The sequence below is a fragment of the Physeter macrocephalus genome, chromosome 2 (assembly GCF_002837175.3).
Source record: "Physeter macrocephalus isolate SW-GA chromosome 2, ASM283717v5, whole genome shotgun sequence".
In the NCBI taxonomy this organism is placed as follows: domain Eukaryota; kingdom Metazoa; phylum Chordata; class Mammalia; order Artiodactyla; family Physeteridae; genus Physeter; species Physeter macrocephalus.
This window is the reverse complement of record NC_041215.1, coordinates 97,142,218-97,162,345: the sequence shown is the minus strand read 5'-3', so window position 1 is coordinate 97,162,345 and position 20,128 is coordinate 97,142,218. Positions and strand designations below refer to the sequence as shown.

The window sequence follows — 20,128 nt, the reverse complement described above, 5'->3', positions numbered from 1 at the left end:
GAGCACAGGCTCCGGACGCGCAGGCTCAGCGGCCATGGGCCACGGGCCCAGCCGCTCCGCGGCATGTGGGATCTTCCCGGACTGGGGCACGAATCCGCGTCCCCCTGCATCGGCAGGTGGACTCTCAACCACTGCGCCACCAGGTAAGCCCTGAGCTATCATTTCTAACATGGCTATAAATATGTATATTTAAAGCCTGTTACTCATTTGATGGAGTGTACAAATTTTAATAATAAAATATTTTCAAAAGATCTACCTATTTTTAGCTCAATATCTCACATAGTTCCTATTACATAGTAGCTATTCAATAACTGATTAATTTCACACACACACACACACACACACACACTTCAGCCTAGATCATAAGGTAATAGATATAAATAATTTTAGATGTAATGTCACCTGTGCTTAACACTCCTACTCTTATGTAATATAGTTGTTTTTATGCTGCCTTGACCTAGTTTTGTGGTTTTGACTAGGTACCAGTCAGATCCCCTTCTTGAACAGCTGAATAACTACCTCCCTTCTGTGCTCTGACACTCAGGGCCACTATGTATCTGCCCTAATCACCCTCGGCTCGGTTATCAGACAATTAGGGATAGCCCTTATATGCCAGAGCCCAGGAAATTATTCAAATTAGCCAATCCACAGAGAGTCCTGGACACCTAGCTAAATCCACTCCATTTGTTGTACATAAGCTGCCTCCTACAGCTCCACCTACTTGTTATTGATAACACCACAGTACCCAGGACAAAACTGGGCATATGGCCTCTGCAAATAATCACATATTGATTGATTTAACAAAATATCTCATTAAACATTATAGTTAAAATTATGTTCATGTCCATCAGCAGTTAAAGCCTTTTAAAATTTTGGCAATATTTCTGCATTCATTTTAAGAAAGAGAAAGGATAAAGAATATAATAGCATAAGATGGTCAAAATATTACTCAGGCTAGTTTCAAATATAGAATCCCATACAGAACATGAAAGACAACAAATCTGTTAAATAAGCCAGAATATCAAGTCACAGCTTCCTAAGCTATTAGAAACTGTGTGGATCTTCTCTCAGCTGAAAGTAACTAACTCTAGGTGTCATAGCATCCTGCTGACAGCTTAGCTCTTATATGACAGTAGTGATTAAACATTATCCATAAATTTTTTCATTTCATCAAATTGAATCATAATTTTCAAGGCAAATAAAAGATTCATTTGTCACAAATATTCATAGAGCTGTCCTCAAATGATACCATGAGATTAGACTCCTTCAAACTGCACTTGCAGAGAATGGATTCAAAATCTCAATATAATCTGTCAAAAATGAAAATTAACTCCTTATTCATTTTCCAAGTAATGATAGGAAAATCGTCTATGGCCATTCTTTTGCCAGATTTTCCCTTCCAGACATGCATATAATAAAGTACAACAGTGTTTTTTAAAAAATGTCTCCTTTAAGAACTTAATTCTTTCCTACTGTTAGGTAAAGTAAACAAAGAAAGGAACCTCCTATCCTTTTATATGATTTCATAAGATTTTATTTTTTTCAAAGAAATAAGGTAATAAGAATCATGAAAAACCCAAACCACAGACTGATAGGATTAGAAATAAAAGCTGTGTATAAATAAAAGAAATGAACCCTTCCAGTCTTTCAAGGTGATAAATGACTGAAATTTTCCTTTGTAACCTCTTGAGAAACAAATTTAAGGAGCCAATGTCATCATTTTATGTTCAGTTCAATTCTATTTGCTGCAAGACCAAAATAGTGCTGAGAGAAGCCACCTTCAGTCCAAATGCTACTTAGAATTGATGCATTCATTTTATATCAGAACTTTTTCATTGAATGCCTATTATATACCATGTGCTGTGCTAAGCATTACTTGGTGATACAGTCAGGGAATAAAAAAAGCATGGCCTACATGCTAATTAATTCAACAAAGATTTGTTTAACCAGGCACTTTTATAGGTGCTAGGGATAATGCTTTGAACAAAGTAAACAAATCTTTGTGTATTTCATATTTTAGTCGAGGAGGGAAAGACAGAGAATATTATAACATGGAATGATAAGCATTATGAAGAAAATTGAAGCAAAGTGATAAATCAGAGTTCATTTATTCCTTCACTATTATTTTAACAAACAGTTATTAAACACATAATATAAGCAGGTACTTTTAGGCAAGTGAGGTCCATTAGTTAAAAATAACAAAAGCCCTCATTACATTATATTGTGAGGAGAAAATCAATAATTATAAATAAGCAAATATCAATAATATATGATGTTAGAAGGTGAAATGTGTTATGGTAAGTTCCTCACATGCAACATCAAAGGATGAAAGAAGTTGACCTGGTTAACAAATGAGACAGCCCAAAACATTGGTGCAAGCTCAAAATAGACCTCTGTCACATTTCAGCTTCACCCAGTTTTGGCCCTAGAATCAGCAGCAATTCCTCCCAATGGGGAGAGCTGTGAGAAATAAACCCAATCATTCACATTTCATGGAAGGAAAGGTAGCAAGAGATACAGATACATATTGAGTCCTTAATTGTGCCAGTGATTTAGCTCATTGGTCACATGTCTCATATAAAAAAGACTGAAAATCAGGGCTAATAAGTTCTGGGAAGAAGTATGTGGATGATCACATGGGAATGGGCACAAAGCAAGCAAATATATGTAATTAATGTTAATTTCCATCAGAGAGAATCCATTTTCATGGAGGATCTCTTCAACAAGGTAGACAAGACGATTACTCAAGTGCTTACACAAAGGGCTCATGACCAGAGTGGTCATAGTGGAAGCGAATGAGGCTATATATGGCTCTAATAAGATGGCTTTGTCTTCACCAAGACTGACATAGTTTCTACCACTGCTGAATGCCCAGCTTGACAGTAGTAGAGATTGTTGCAGAATCTTCCATCTAGCACTATTTCTTGGGAAGTCCAGTCAGTCATTTGGTGACACGTCAATTAAATATGACCCCTTCTGCCATGGAGAAGACAGTGATTGTCCCTTTCCAGGAAAAAATTGCATACTCTGAATATGCATTTGCCTTCCTTGTCCATAGCGCATCCATCAACACCACCATCTGCGGGCTTACAAAATGCCTGACATCTCAACAGAATATTTCATGTGACACTGCCTCAGATCAAGGTACCCACTTTATCACAAAAGAGGTATGATGATGAATTAATGACAATAAGATTAACAGGTCTTGTTAATTACATTCTATTACAATGATGGGATGAAGGCTCAATTAAGGAGCCAGCTCAGATACAAAAACCCAAAGTTAATTTCCTCATATATATATATATATATATATATATATATATATATAGTATGTGCACTGAACCAACAGCTGATAATTAGGTCTGGGAAGCAAGAAGAAAAAGTAGAATTGCCTTATCACCATTATTTCCAGTTACTCACTTTTAAAATTTGTGCTTCCCATCCCACCTTAGACTTTGTCAAGTTAGAAGTGCTACTTTCCAAATGGAGAAAAGAAGTATGACTAATTTGAGCTTCTAATTCTGGTGAAATTGGAAAGTAATGGTGGGCAGTCTACCTTGATAATCATTAGTAGATATAGCTGGCATTATACAATAAGGTCAAAAAGAAATATGTCTGGAACCCAGTGATTTACTGGAATATCTCTTGGCATTTTTGAACCAGTGATAACAATAACTGAAAACGTCAATTATATAAAACACAACCCCATAAGCTCAAAGTAATTTAGGAAGCTCAGCCCTTGAAGATCAAGGTCTGGGTCACCCTATCCAGTAAGAACCCACATTATAGCTGAAGGTGACCAGATGGAGTTTCCCTTGATAACACCTTTTAAAGTTTGTGCATTAGTTGGTTTGTTTGTTTAAGGATATAGCAACTAGCAATAAAATTTTGAGACTGGGTTTTTATCCTTATTCTCAGGGAAGAATTAAAAGTGAGTACTGAATATCTTAGCAGAGTATAAGCAGATCTGAGTGGCACAAGGGATAAATTGTACCAAATTCAGATTATGCATTAGGCCAGCTCTTCTCCCTGGCCTTGCTTTCTGAGTGGAGTGACATCTAATGCCTGGTAATGTTACCATTCTGTGCTCACCTCCAAAAGACTGAGAGGCTCACTGGATATGCCCTATCAGTGCCTGACTTCTAACCTACACTGGGAGTCCTTTCTTTCCACCCCCTGGGTTTCTGATTGTCTCTGAAGTATAAGATTCAGGTTCCTCAGCAGCCACTGTATGTTCAAGGGGGTTAACACTCACTGGGGTTAAGGTGGGAGACATGTTATACAGATAGTATAATTTTTCTCCCTGCATTTCCCAGGACAAACCATCTGGAGAAGAAACCTCTCTGAAGATGTCTGACAAAACAGAGAAATTGCTTGCCCTGAAGTTATAACCTACTCAACAATGTAACAACTCCTTGTATTTGATTTACTTCCTTCCCTGCCTCATTCTTACCCCACCTCCCCCAAGCATCCACTGAATTTGCATGATCAATAAAATTTCTACTGCATGAATTTTTTGTCAGATCACCTCTTCAGGGAACACAGATTAAGACAACATGTAACAAAGTATTTGCCCATATTTACCATCGCCTATGGGAGCCATATGATGTTACTAACTACAAGAACATTAGAATGCACAAATACCTGGAGAAAAATCAGCATCTATTTCAAAAATTTTAAGAAAACTATGTCTGAAGGCAATGATTTAACACAAGTAGCTGCAGAATGTTCGTTTATGTATTACTCTGTGCAGCATGAATTTTCATATAAAAAGAAGTAAATTAGGTCTTCTGTCCATTTTTTAATTAAGCTGTTTGTTTTTTTGATATTGAGCCCCATGAGCTGTTTGTGTATTTTGGAGGTTAATCCTTTGTCCATTGTTTCATTCGAAAATATTTTCTCCCATTCTGAGGGTTGTCTTTTCATCTTGTTTATGGTTTCCTTTGCTATGCAAAAGCTTTTAAGTTTAATTAGGTCCCATTTGTTTATTTTTATTTTCATTATTCTAGGAGATGGGTCACAAAAGATCTTGCTGTGGTTTATGTCAAAGAGTGTTTTTCCTATGTTTTCCTCTAAGAGTTTTATAGTGTTGGTCTTACATTTAGGTCTTTAATCCATTTAGAGTTTATTTTTGTGTATGGTGGTAGGGAATGTTCTAATTTCATTCTTTTACATTTAGCTGTCCAGTTTTCCCAGCATCACTTACTAAACAGGCTGTCTTTTCTCCATTGTATGTTCTTGCCTCCTTTGTCATAAATTAGGTGACTATATGTATGTGGATTTATCTCTGGGCTTTGTATACTGTACCACTGCTCTATAATTCTGTTTTTGTTCCAGTACCAGACTATCTTGATTACTGTAGGTTTGTAGTATAGTTTGAAGTCAGGGAGCCCGATTCCTCCTATACCCTAAGAAAACCATAATTCAAAAAGAAACATGTACCACAATGTTCATTGCAGCACTACTTACAATAGCCAGGACATGGAAACAACCTAAATGTCCATCAACAGATGAATGGATAAAGAATATGTGGCACATATATACAATGGATATTACTCAGCCGTAAAATGAAACGAAATTGAGTTATTTGTAGTGAGGTGGATGGACCTAGAGTCTGTCATACAGAGTGAAGTCAGAAAGAGAAAAAAAAATACCGTATGCTAATGCATATATATGAAATCTAAAGAAAATGGTACTGATGAACCTAGTGGCAGGGCAGGAATAAAGATGTAGACATAGAGAATGGACTTGAGGACATGGAGGGGGGACGGGGAAGCTGGGGTGAAGTGAGAGTAGCATTGACATATATATACTACCAAACGTAAAATAGATAGCTAGTGGGAAGCAGCAGCAGAGCACAAGGAGATTAGTCCGTGCTTTGTGAAGACCTAAAGGGGTTGGAGGGAGTTTCAAGAGGGACGGAATATGGGGATATATGTACGCATACGGCCAATTCACTTTGTTGTACAACAGAAACTAACACAGTATTGTGAAGCAATTATACTCCAAAAAAGATGTATTTTTTATTTATTTTTATTTTTTTCAGTACGCAGGCCTCTCACTGTTGTGGCCTCTCCCGTTGCGGAGCACAGGCTCCGGACGCACTGGCTCAGCGGCCATGGCTCACGGGCCTAGCCGCTCCGCGGCATGTGGGATCTTCCCGGACCGGGGCACGAACCCATGTCCCCTGCATCGGCAGGCGGACTCTCAACGACTGCGCCACCAGGGAAGCCCAAAGATGTATTTTTTTAAAAAGTAAATTAAATTTACTTATTTTTGCTTCCTAGTTTTCTTGTTCATTAATGAAAACTGAATATTGTGTTGTTAATGTTGACTCTCTTAGCAAAAAAAAATTTCTCAACTAGTTAAATAACTCCATTTCATTTTTTACATGCCTCATTATTTATGTATATCAGATGTTAATTTAAAAACTCAGAAATTTATTTCATAAAAAGTAAAATATTTGACATCACTGTGAATATTATTGCAAATACAGTTAAAAACCTGAGCATAAAATTATTTCTTTTTGTGTTGATAATACAAATACAAATTTTGGTGTAGCACTTGTGGTAACAGAACTATTTTTACTAAGTTCCTAAATTAAGACACCGTAATTGGTCGTCACATACACATAACTTAAAATTGCATCCCCAAACAACTGTACTTGTGAAAATGTACAAATATTTTATTCTCTATATTATTCTGTATATTTTACTCACAGTCAAAATAATAAAAGCAAACAGTTTTTATGACAAGTCTGATATTTTTTCTCAAAAGAAAAAAAGCTTGAAATGACAATATATGCTTTTTCTCCTTACTATCCATTACCAATTGGATTTTTTTAATATACAAAATTTTGAAGAACCAACTTTAAACATACCTAAGTATAGTATGCTGATACTCAATTTATAATAAAGTCTTCTAATTTTTATTGCATTTCTCAAAATTAATTGAGTGTCTTTAATCAAAATATATCATGAATGGGGCTTCACAAAATTTAGCTTTGGAAGCTTATAAATTTAGCAAATTAGAAATATTAAAAGCATAGCTTACAGACAGGAAGACATTAAAATTCCTACAAAAGCAAAGGAAAAATCAAATAAAATGAGAGTACAAAGAGAGAACAAATTGAAGTCTGAAATTTTGTAAAGTTTTCTTTGGAATATCTCGATCTATGGGAAGAATCCACTGACATTATATCAAAGGCAGATAATACTAATAGAATTGATTAAAGTATTAAAATATGTACTAAATTAACTTACTCCTCATACTTTTATTAATCTTTGAATAATAAATATAAAGAAGTTTTTAATTTTAATATTCATATATATGGTACTTTTATTTTTAGAAGAAATTACATTTTAGAAAATAATTTTTGAATAGGATTATTTTTAGATTCAACAATATAATAAAACCAATTTTTTGTCAGTTAACAAGTATTTCAAAAAATATATACTTCTAGTTACTTTAGTATCCCCTATCATTCTTTTTTTTTGGGGTACACGGGCCTCTCACTGCTGTGGCCTCTCCCATTGCGGAGCACAGGCTCCGGACACACAGGCACAGTGGCCATGGCTCACGGGCGCAGCTGCTCCGCGGCATGTGGGATCTTCCCGGACCGAGGCACGAACCCGTGTCCCCTGCATCGGCAGGCGGATTCTCAACCACTGTGCCACCAGGGAAGCCCCCCCCATCATTCTTAAAAGTATATATTTTTGAACATTGAATAGTATGGCCACCATAATTTTAGTGCCGAAAACAAAACAAAAATATACAAATAAACATAATAAATAACTATCAAGTAATGATAAGCCTTTTCAAGGGAAGGGAAGAGAAAAGTTATGATTAGGGTTATTTTAGATTAGTTTGTCACTGAAGATGTCTTAGACAAGGAGATATTTTAGCAAATACACAGGCAAAGTGATGCTGGAGCCACGTGGACATTTGATAGAAGAGCAATTTAGGCAGAAGCAAAATACAGAAAAAAGGACCTAAACTGAAACTGAGCCTAACATATCTGTAAATTACAAAAAGGCCATTGAGATTGGAGGAGAGCCAGCAAGGAGAGGGTGGTTGGAAAGTACATGATTGTAGGGATACACTGGGATAGATCATGGAAGGCCTTGTAGGCTCTTGAATGATATTTTTTTCCTTTCATTCTAACTGTGATAGAAAGTACTGAAAGATTTTGAGGGGTGGAGTAACACGATCTGGTTTATGGTTAGAAACTTTCTTCTGGTTGTTATGTGGAAAACAGATTGCAAAGATTAAAGAAGTGGGGAAAACAATTATACAAAAAGTGGTGAACATAAAACTATAAAAATTAAGAGAGGAAAGGAACTAGCAGATTTAAATGTTCTCTACATACTAAGCACTGTGCTGGGTATTTACATAAATTACCTAATATGTTTAATAGATATGTGTATAAATTATTTGATTGTAGGAGCATACCACAATTGAAAGTTTCAAATGCATATAAATTAGTCAATCATATATGAAGATAGCACACGAATATACATTTGAAAACAAGTGCTATCTAAAACTTTTGAAATTACTCTTACAAGGATTAAGGTTCAGTACAAAAATTAATGAAATAACATTATCTCAATATGCATAAACAAATATGAATCAAGTGGTTATGCTCAATAATACCATAAGCAAAAGATTATTATAATAAGCTCTATTATCTGAATTAATGAATGGCTCACCTCACTTGATAAGGTCACATTGAATCCCAATGCATCTCAATATAATTTTATCATTCAGCTCTATCAATCTACTTAATTAATTCTGTATATTTTAACAAGAAATGAAAATTGCAAAAAAGATCAAGGTAAGTTGCCTGTGGGAGTCAGAAATGAAGAAAAACTCTTCCTGATTTAGTATATTCTAAACCTTTATTTTAAAAAATATTTTCCAATGATTCACCATATAGATATTTAATGGTGAATAAGATATTTAATTTTTCTTTGATATTAATCCCCACATTTTATTTCCCAGTTAAGGTTCTTCAAATTTCTTATCTCACAGGGATAGTGATTAATAAAATTACATATGAAATGACCCCATGTATACGATCTATGAGGTCCTAACTTACTAAATATCTACATTTGATTAATGTACTACTCTCTACCTCTGTGAGATGAATATAGATAGTTCCCTAAAAGGAAAATATCTTGCCTTGAAAATAAATTTATGTGCAATTTCTTCAAATCATCCTTGGAGATAGAACCTGGAAGCAAAACATATCGCAATGCCAAATGTGCTCCTCAAGAGGCCAAATAAATTAAATCTTCAGCAGGGAAGCTACGTAAAGACTAGATTGCAACAGCCATGTTCTGCAGCCAGAGTTAAAGCACTACTTATAGTTTCACAAAACTGTGTGGCCCTATCAAATTATTTTATTATTCTCTGCTAATTACCCTAAAACCACTAAACTTTTTGAGGTATTTTTATTTTTCTATTAAACATAAGTAGTTAAAAATAACCATGATTGAAGTCATCATTACCAAATTCTTAGCTATTATATACATGAACAAATCTTTTATTCACCCCAACTAGGGGAAATTGCAGACACAGGTTATGGATTGCATAGGGCAAAGAGGCTGCTGCCTAATGGGAAAAAAAAAATGCTCTCTAGGGACCAAATAAATAGTTCTAAAAGAATTTCCACACAGTATATGACTTTTAAAACTTCAAATCCCAAACTGTGTACCAAAGTACACTGGGGCATCACAATGAACTAACAGGGACACTGTGGGATATCTAAAATTTCTAGGAAAACAGAGTGACACCTATTGGAAGTTGTGCAAATTACAACCATTAACTTGTTTGGATATAATCACTTAATAAATGGAATTATTTTTTGTTTTGTTTTTATTTGATTTTTGTCCATAAGTATTATGGAAAAAAAATTAAGACACTAAAGGTGCCAAGACCTGAGAGATCTGAGGAACCACTGTTTTGTACTGATTTCAGAAAAATGTGTGATGAAACCTCCAACTTGGCCAGTAGCATGCCAGGATCAATTTAAAAAGAGAGAGCTATAGTATTTTTTAAATATATATTCTTCCTATCAGAGATACCCAAAAGCTATTACTAAACTGTTAGTATGGGCAATAGCAAAATTAAATAACAGACTAGAATTATTAGCAAGTATCAAGAAAGGAAAAAGCAGATACAATTTTGGTAGCTGAATATGGAGAATTAAGCTCTTTCTGTTTCTTAGCCTCTTAAATCCATTGCGTAGCATCCAGTATATCTAAATTATCTGTTAAGATGTTAAAACACTCAGGTCTCTCAAGTAAGGAAAAGACCACAGAAGAAAATGGAGATTAATAAGTGTTAATTTGACTATATATACAACTGTCTAAAGAGGATTAGTACAGCCTCTGCATTGCCAAATTTTAAGGCAGGATCTTTATTAATCTGTGATAAACTGTACTTATATATACACAAAATCTCTTATAGAATTTAAAGTGAAAAAGTAGATTCTTTCTTCAAAAAGTGACATAAATGTAAAGTTTACTGTGAACCAAATATTGACATTATTTTGGAACCAAATGAACATTTTGTTACTACTAAAAAATAATAATAGCACAATGACCCAATACATGGGATTTCAAATGTTAACCATTATATTCATTCTAAGACTCAACTCATTTTATTTCTGCAGGTTATCTAGCTCATCTTTGTTGCTAATGAAAATTATTTCATTTTATATTACGTTTCACTAATGAGGAACAACTCATTAAAAACTAGCATATAATTATTTCTGAATTCACATTGTACTTTATTATTAGAAGTAATACTAAATTTGCTGATCATGAAAACACTATACTACTTCAGCAAATCATTTGTGAGGCTTAATTTCTGCATTCTTTTTGTTATAGTCTCATATTTGAGAACTTATGATTGATTTTCAAACAAAGTTTATTGAAAAATATGATACTTTCATTTTATGCTAATTAAATGAGACTATAAATGATATTTTGTAACCTCCTTAAACTTTTTCATTATCGCTATAGAATCCCGCTATTTTCAGCATTAAGGGCAAATAATTTGGATGCCAGAAAATTAAACATCTTGAAAAATTATATGAAAATATTAAGATATTTTTGACCATTAGAAAAGGCACCTTGCTTTTTTTCATGTTAAGTATTGATTAGAAGTATCACACAAAAGTGTACATATGTGATATATAAAAATAAAAATATCATGAAGTTATTATTAACAGCTTTATACAGAAAATTTGAAAATTAAAACCACAAAATCCTAGAAAAAAAACATACTGAAACTACTACAAAAAATAGAATTTTGAAATATTTCTATAACTATTAACGAATTTGAATCAGTATTTAAATCCACATATTCCCCATTCCATACCAAGATATCTTCACCAATAAATTCAACAAACAATTAAGGGAGAATTTCTACCAAGTATATACAAATTCTCCAAGATGAGAATAAAATAAGAAAACAATAATTATTTCATTAGGCCAGCATAATTGAGGCTTCATAAATGTAATATATAAATGAGAGGCCATTTCAGAAAGAAAAATCTAAACAAATTTCTCATATATATTGATGTAAAACTCCTAAACAAATTATTTGCAAATTGAATCCAGTGACACATGAAAAAAATAAAATATTATGAATATGCTGGCTTTATTCCAGGCATAAAAGACTATTTTCAGATTCAAAAAATTATCAAGGCAATGAGTAAATACCTGTCAATGATTACTTTAAATATAAATGGACTAAATGCTCCAATCAAAAGATATAGAGTGGCTGAATGGATACCAAAAAAAAGAAAAATGACTCATATATATGTTGCCTACAAGAGATTTACTTTAACACAGACTGAAAGTGAGGGGATGAAAAATGGTATTCCATGCAAAGGGAAATGAAAAGAAAGCCAGGTAGCAATACTTATATCAGACAAAACAGACTTTAAAACAAAGACTGTAACAAGAGACAAAGAAGGATATTACATAACGATCAAGGGATCAAATCCAAAAAGAAGTCATAACAATTGTAAATATATATATGCATACAACATGAAGGAAATATTAGTAGACATAAGGGAGAAATTGACAACTTAATACATATATATAGAACATTCCATCCAAAAACAGCAGAATATGCTTTTTTTCAAGTGCACATGGAATAATCTCCAGGATAGGTCACATGCTAGGACACAAAACAAGTCTCAATAAATTTAATAAAACTGAAATCATATCAAGAATTTCTTCTGACCACATGTTACTAGACTAGAAATCAATTACAAGAAAAACAAAATGCCCCAAACACATGGAGTTTAAACAACATACAACTAAACAACTAAGGGATCACTGAAAAAATCAAAGAAGGAATTTTTTTTTTAATGCTTGGAGACAAATAAAAATGAAAACACAATGATCCAAAATCTATGGGATGCAACTAAAGCAGTTCTAAGAAGGAAGTTTATAGCCTACCTCAGGAAATAAGAAAAATCTCAAATAAACAACCTAACTTTACAACTAAAGTAACGAAGAAAAGAACAAACAAAACGCAAACTTAGTAGAAGGAAATAAATGATAAAGATTAGTTCAGAAATAAATGAAATAAAGACTAAGCAAAACAACAGAAATGAGCAAGTGCTGATTCTTTGAAAACATTAAAAGAAAATTGATTACCCTTTATCCAGAGTCATCAAGAAAAAAGAGAGAAGGCCCATGTCAATATAATCAGAAATGAAAAAGAAGTTACAACTGACACCACAGAAATATGAAGAATCATAAAAGATTACTCTGAATAAAAATTTATACACCAATAAAATGAACAACCTAGAAGAAATGGATAAATTCCTAGAAATATAGTGTCCCAAGAGTGAAACAGGGAGAAATAGAAAATATGAACAGATCCATTACCAGTAATGAAATTGAATCAGTTAAAAAGAAACTCCTAAGACTACAAGTACAGGGATCATTTCTATAATTCCTTACTAGAGAAGTTTCTCTGAACAACGTGTAGACATGTAGAGCACCTGAAATCACAAGGAAAAACACAAAAGCAAACAAAAAAGACTCCTGACAAACAAAAAACAAAAAAGACTCCTGACAAACAAAAGTCTAGGATCAGATAGCTTCACAGATGAATTTTAGCGAACATTTAAAGAAAAGTTAACATGTATTCTTCTAGAAATATTCCAAAATTTGCTGAGGAAGGAACACCTCCAACTCATTCTATGAGGCTGGCATCACCCAAATACAAAAATCAGATAAAAATATCACACACAAAAAAGAAAATCACAGGCCCAAATCACTGGTGAACAGAGATTCAAAAATTCTCAACAAAATATTGGCAAACCAAATTCAACAATGCATTAAAAGGATCACACACCATAATCAATTTGGATTCATCCTAGGGATGCAAAGAGGTTCAATATCTAAAAATCAATCAATGTGATACATCGCATTAATAAAGTGTAGATTAAAAATCATATCATCATCTCGGGACTTCCCTGGTTGTGCAGTGGTTAAGAATCTGCACTCCCAATGCAGGGGGCCCAGGCTCAATCCCTGGTCAGGGAACTAAATCCCACATGCATGCCACAACTAAGAGTTCGCATGCCACAACTAAGGAACCAGAGAGCCACAACTAAGGAGCCCGCATGCCGCAATTAAGGAGCTGGCAAGCCGCAACTAAGAAACCCGTGAGCTGAACTAAGAAGCCTGCCTGACACAACTAAGACCCAACACAACCAAATAAATAAATAAATAAATAAAAATCATATGATCATCTCAATAGATGCACAACAAACTTTTGACAAAATTCAACAAACATTTATAATAAAAACTCAACAAATGGGTATAGAGGGAATATAACATAATAAAGGCCATATATGACAAGCCCACAGCTAACATCATACTCAGCAGTAAAAACGTGAAAGCACATCCTCTAAGATCATGAATAAGACAAGGATGCCCACACTTGCTACTTTTATCCAACGCAGTATTGAAAGTCCTAGCTCTAGCAAGCAGACAAGAAAAAGAAATAAAAAGAACCCAAATTGGAAAGGAATAAGTAAAACTATCACTGAATGCAGATGACATAATACCATGAATAGAAAATCCCAAAGACACCACCAAAAAACTACTATCTCATCAATGAATTTGGTAAAGTTGCAGGATGAAAAATTAATATAGAGAAATCTGCTTCATTTCTATACACTAAAAACAAACTTTCAGAAAAAGAAATTAAGAAAATAAACACATTTGCTGTCACATCAAAAAGAATAAAACACCTAGGAATAAATGTAACTAAGGAGGTAAAATACTTAGAAAACTATAAGACACTGATGAAAGAAATTGAAGACCACACAGATAGATAGAAATATATACTGTGTTCATGGGTAGGAAGAATTAATATTGTTAAAATGACCATATTCCTCAAGGCAATATACAGATTCAGTGCAATCCCTATGAAAATACCAATGACATTCTTTACAGAACTGGAACAAATAATTCTAAAATTAAATGGAAACACAAAAAGACCCTGAATAGCCAAAACAATCTTGAGCAAAAACAAAGCTGGAAGTATCATGCTCCCTGAACTCAGAGTATACTACAAAGCTCCAGGCATCAAAACAGTATGTTACTGGCACAAAAACAGACGCATTGATCAATGGAATAGAATAGAGAGCCCAGAAATGAACCCACACTTAGATAGGCAATTAATCTATGACAAAGGAGGCAAGAATATACAATGGGGAACAGACAGTCTCTTCAATAAATGGTATTGGAAAAACTGGACAGCTACATATAAAATAATCAAATTGGACTACTCTCTTACAACAGGCACAAAAATAAACTCCAAATGGATTCAAGACTTAAGTGGAAGACCTGAAACCACAAAATGTCTTAAAGAAAACATAGGCAGTAAGCTCTTTGTCATCAGTACTAGTAATTTTATTCAGATATGTCTTTTTCAAACAATTCAACTTCTGGGTATGAACCCAAAATAACTGAAAGCAAGAACTCAAAGAGATATTTTTGTGCCAAAGTTCATAGCAGCATTATTTGCAATAGTTAAAAGCTTGAAACAACCCAAGTGTCCGCTGATGGATTAATGGATAAAAAAAAAAAAATGTAGTATATATACATACAATATTATTTAGTCTTAATAAGAAGGAAATTCTGACACATTACACAAAGTGAAATGAGAAAATCACAAAAGCACAAATATAACATAATTTCATTTATATGAGGTGCTTACAGTAGAAAAATTCATAGGGACAGAAAATAGAATGGTGGCTTTCAGGGGTTAGAAGGAGGGGGAATGGTGAGTAAGTGTCTAATGGTTACAGCAGTCAATTTGGAAACATAAAACAAATTCTGGATATGAATGGTGGTGATGGTTGTATAACAATGTGAATGTACTTAATGCCATAGAATTATACCACTTAAAATTATTAAAATAGTAAATTTTATATTATGTATATTTCATTACAAAAAAAGAGTGCTTCAGGTAGAAAAAGGATGATAACAGATGGATATTTATATCTATGAAAAGAAATAAAGTCTGCCAAAAATAGTAAAAAATGAAATTAGAGACTTTTTTCTCATTATACTAGCTCTATAAAAGAAGTGATTGTCTAAAGCAAAGTATTGTAAAGTTTATAACATAGGTAGAATAAATAACAACAACTACAAAAAAAGATGAAGGATTTTAAATGATGGTTTTAAGTTTGTTACATTAAATGGGAAGTAGCATGATATTATTTGAAGGAAAATTGTAATAAACTAAAAATATATACTTTAAACATTAGGGTGACCACTAAAACATAATAAGAGAAGTGTTAACTAATGAGGCAATAATGGTGATAAAATTAAACAACAGAAAATAATTAATTCAAAGAAAAAGGAAAAAAGGGCCAAAAAAAAAAAAGGGGCAGAAGGACAATACTGGGACAATTAAAAAATAGCAAAATGATAGGTTTAAAATAAACTATAATATAAATCAAATTACACACCCAATTAAAAGGAGAAGATTGTTAGATTGTATGGAAAATAAGATATAAATATCTATGGTCAGTGTGAAACCCATTTAAGTGGGTTCTACACTGCTAGTAGAAACATACAGTCTTACAGCCACTTTGGAAATCAGCTCATTAATCATTTAAACCATTAAACCATTTAAACCATTAAAAATATACCTTAAATATGCTCCAGAAATTCCATTCCTAGGTATTTATCAAAATTAAATGAAACCATATGTCCATGCAAGGATTTGTATATAAATGTTTATAGCACCTTTATTTGCATTGTCCAAAATCTGGAAACAGTCCAAATGACACATAACAAATTGTGGTAAATATGCAAAATAGAATACTACTCAGCAAGAAAACTATATACTCAATAACATGGCTGTATCTCAAAATAATTATATTTTGTTAATATAACAAAATAATGTAACAAATATTTTTGTCTGTTAATATAATAGACAAAAAAAGAGTACATATGGTTGGTTATACTGTATTATTCCATTTATGTAAAATTCTAAAAAATGCTAACATATCTGCTTTGATAGAAAGCAGATCAGTAACCACTGATCTAGAGGCAGGGGTGGGGTGTGAATGAAAGGGGGCTTTAAGGGTGATTTTTTTTTTTTAATTTTCATTATGATGGTGATTTCATGGTTGTATTGTAAGTTAAAACATCAAATTGTACTCTTTCAAAATGTGCAGTTTACTGAATATCAGTTATACTTTAATAGAAATAAAACCTTTTTTTGTACAAAGAAAACACCAAAGCCCAGCTCAAACATCAAATTTAACTATTGAACAATTCAAGTGTTATTCAATTTTTTCCAGAAAAATAGGAGAAGAACAATATTTTTCAAGTAATCCTATGAGTCTAGATTAATACTGACACTTAAGCCAAAGGACAGTGCAATAAAGGAGAATACTGGGCAATCTAACTCATGAACATAGAGGAAGAATTCTAAACAACATTTTGAATTAAGATGTGTCTTCAAAATTAGAAGAAAATTAAGGAAATACCTTTATGACATCTGTGTGCAAAAATACAAAAATTCTTACAAATTAAAAGAGAAAAACAACCCAATAGGAAGAACTGGGCAAAAGAATAAGCAAGCATTTCAACAAAAGCAGAGATATGAATGGTTAATTATAAGAAACAATTCTCAAACATAATAAATGCAAATTAAAAACAGTGAGATCCCACTTACTACCCATTAGCTTGGCAAAAATTATTGTCTGATTATACCCAATGTTGATAGGACATGGAGCTATATGGACAACAATACACTGATAGTGATAGTCTAAATAGATACAATTACTTTGGAAAATGCATTATCTTGTACATTTGGACATGCAATGATCCTATGATCTATCAGTTTGCCTTAGTTTATATTGTAGAAAAATTGTTGCACGTATGTTTCAAACAACATGTAAAATAAAATTTATAGCTTTATTTTTGTAATAACAAAATCTAGAAATAATAACATGTCTATAGACAAGAGAATCAATAAATAAATTTTAAAAGTATATAATGGAATGCCATACAGAGTGAAAATAAGCAAATTACAGATGCCCAATACCTGACTGAATATTAGAACCATAATATTAAGTGAGAAAAGCAGAGGACAGAACAGTAAAACTAAAATCAATTATTTTATTTTAAAAGCTTAAAACAAATAAAGCTATTGCCAACTACAAATTGGCACTTGCCATTTACCTCTACAAGGATTAAATCATGAGCCGCTGCAGCTGCTGACCTTCAACACAGCTTGAAAGGAGTCAGGGTGGAGATCAGTAATGAGACACTGTGCTCTGGGAAAAACTGGCAGAACAGGTCTTCAGATAGTTAGATATTTTCAGAAGATTTTATGAGCCCAATTCTTGCAACTCCTCATATCTAGAAAAGCACTAAAATCATTAACGGTGACATCTGCTCCTCGTGACTAGCAGCAAGCATCTGCCAAAATGTGTGCTTGACTGCATGTAACCCCCTTCACTGACATTGTACATAGCACTAACCTTCCCCACTACTTCTTTGGAGCAGTTTCTCAGAACAATCTGAAATGCTGTCTCCCAGGCTATATTCCTCATTTTGCCCCAAATAAAACTCACAACTCTCACACTGTGTTTTTTTTTACAGTCGACACTACATTCTTACAAAACATGATAAAACAAAAAAAAATTAAAGCCCAAAACAAACAAACAAACAAAAATTCAGGAAAAATGTTGCAATAGGGAACTTCATGTTGCAACAGGACTCTTGTCTAACACTCGGCAATGAACTGTCCAAGGAAACACATGCGTTGACAAACCAAGCGACTTTATTGGGAAGAGGCGCCTGAGTGGAGAGCAGCAGGGTAAGGGAACCCAGGAGAACTGCTCTGCCATGTGGCTCACAATCTCGGGTTTTATGGTAATTGGGTTAGCTTCCGGGTTGTCTCTGGACAATCATTCTGATTCAGGGTCCTTCCTGGTGGCACGCACATCACTCAGCCAAGATGGATTCCAGCAAGAAGGGTTCTGAGAGGTTGGTAGGACCTATGGACTACTGTCTCCTCTCTCCTTTTGACCTTTCCTGAATTCTTCTGGTTGGTGGTGTCTTGTTAGTTCTGAGTTCCTTACCAGGACCTCCTGTTTTAAGATAACTCATGGAAGTGGTTACTAAGGTACCTGGCCAGTGGGGGTGGTTTTGGTCAGTGGTTCCCTTAACATATTCATGGGCAGTATGTTGATATTATTATTATTATTCATAGTTAACATATTCATTAGAACAATTCTTTAAAATTTAACTATTTTATAATACAGAGAAACATGTGCATGTGTATTTTTCTCATTCTGTCTTCACCAATATATTCAGATGTGGTTAATTCCCATATTACTGAAGAAGAAAAAATGCACAATCACTCACTCATGTCATATATCTAATTGGAATCAAATTGAGATTAGTAACTTTTCTAGTCCTTATATCACTTTGCAGTGAGCATCTTTTTTGAGAAATTGTAGAACATAAGGGAGGAATCTGATAACATGGACATTTCCCTAGACCACTTGGTGGAATTGGTTCAGTGCCATGGTAGACTCATAAAAGATAGCATTTTTTTTTTTTTTTTTTTTTTTGCGGTACGCGGGCCTCTCACTGCTGTGGCCTCTCCCATTGTGGAGCACAGGCTCCGGAAGTGCAGGCTCAGCGGCCATGGCTCAAGGGCCTAGCCGCTCCACGGCATGTGGGATCTTCCCGGACAGGGGCACGAACCTGTGTCCCCTGCATCGGCAGATTCTCAACCACTGCGCCACCAGGGAAGCCCCCCAAAGATAGCATTTTAACTAATTTTGGACAGGACTCTTGAACAGGAGCAGAACCTGTCATCCCAAAATATGTTTCTTTGGCATATTTTGGCATAACAGTTATCTTAAATGAATTATTTTTAAGAAACCACAGAAACAAGAGAAGTTCTGAAGTTTCTAGTAGAAGTTATTCTTTTGTAAGAGACGTTTACATTTATAAGGAAAATCTCATTTTGTAAGGGTGGCTCCCTCTCTGTGCCAGGAAGAGGAATGACTAAATCTCTTATCCCTGGAGAAGGCAACTGACTTAAATCTGCATATGAATCATACCCTTGTTTACTGTGTTTTGCCTGATAATCCCCCATAACTGACTTCCATCCCAGCCAACATCCTGTTTTGTCTTTAGCCCATTTCAGGGAGTTGCTGTTTTCTGAGGTATCTCTCATATATACAGAAGGTATATATATATATATATATATGCGTTAGTAAACTTCTGTTTTTCTCCTGTTTTATTATAGGGGGCCTCAGCCAAGAACCTAGAAGGGTAGAGGGAAAATTATTTTTCCTCTCCTACACTCTTAAACTTAAGCATTATAAAATAAAATATAATGACTCTGGCACGGTGCATGGGGGTGGGAGTGATACTGAGACAGGAAGCGGGCAGGGCACAATCTTTAAAAGCCATTGAGGACAGGATACAAGCTGGTTGAACAGATTAGAACTTGACTTGTCAAGGATAAATAGAAATCCTAAGTGTCTTTTCTGTAACCATTAGTAAAAAATATTTAGCTGTAACCCTGATTTGTATATAAATACTCA

General features: G+C 34.0%; 1 long non-coding RNA gene across 2 annotated transcripts in view; it reads right to left on the bottom strand.

Moving 5' to 3' along the window:
- The window catches only part of LOC129391413 (uncharacterized), a 199,933-nt gene extending 182,135 nt beyond the window's left edge, over positions 1–17,798 (bottom strand). For both annotated transcript variants that reach the window (XR_008615482.1, XR_008615483.1), the window contains exon 1: positions 17,742–17,798. This is a non-coding gene — a long non-coding RNA (uncharacterized lncRNA). The remainder of the gene's footprint in view (positions 1–17,741) is intronic.
- Between the last annotated feature and the right edge of the window lie 2,330 nt (positions 17,799–20,128).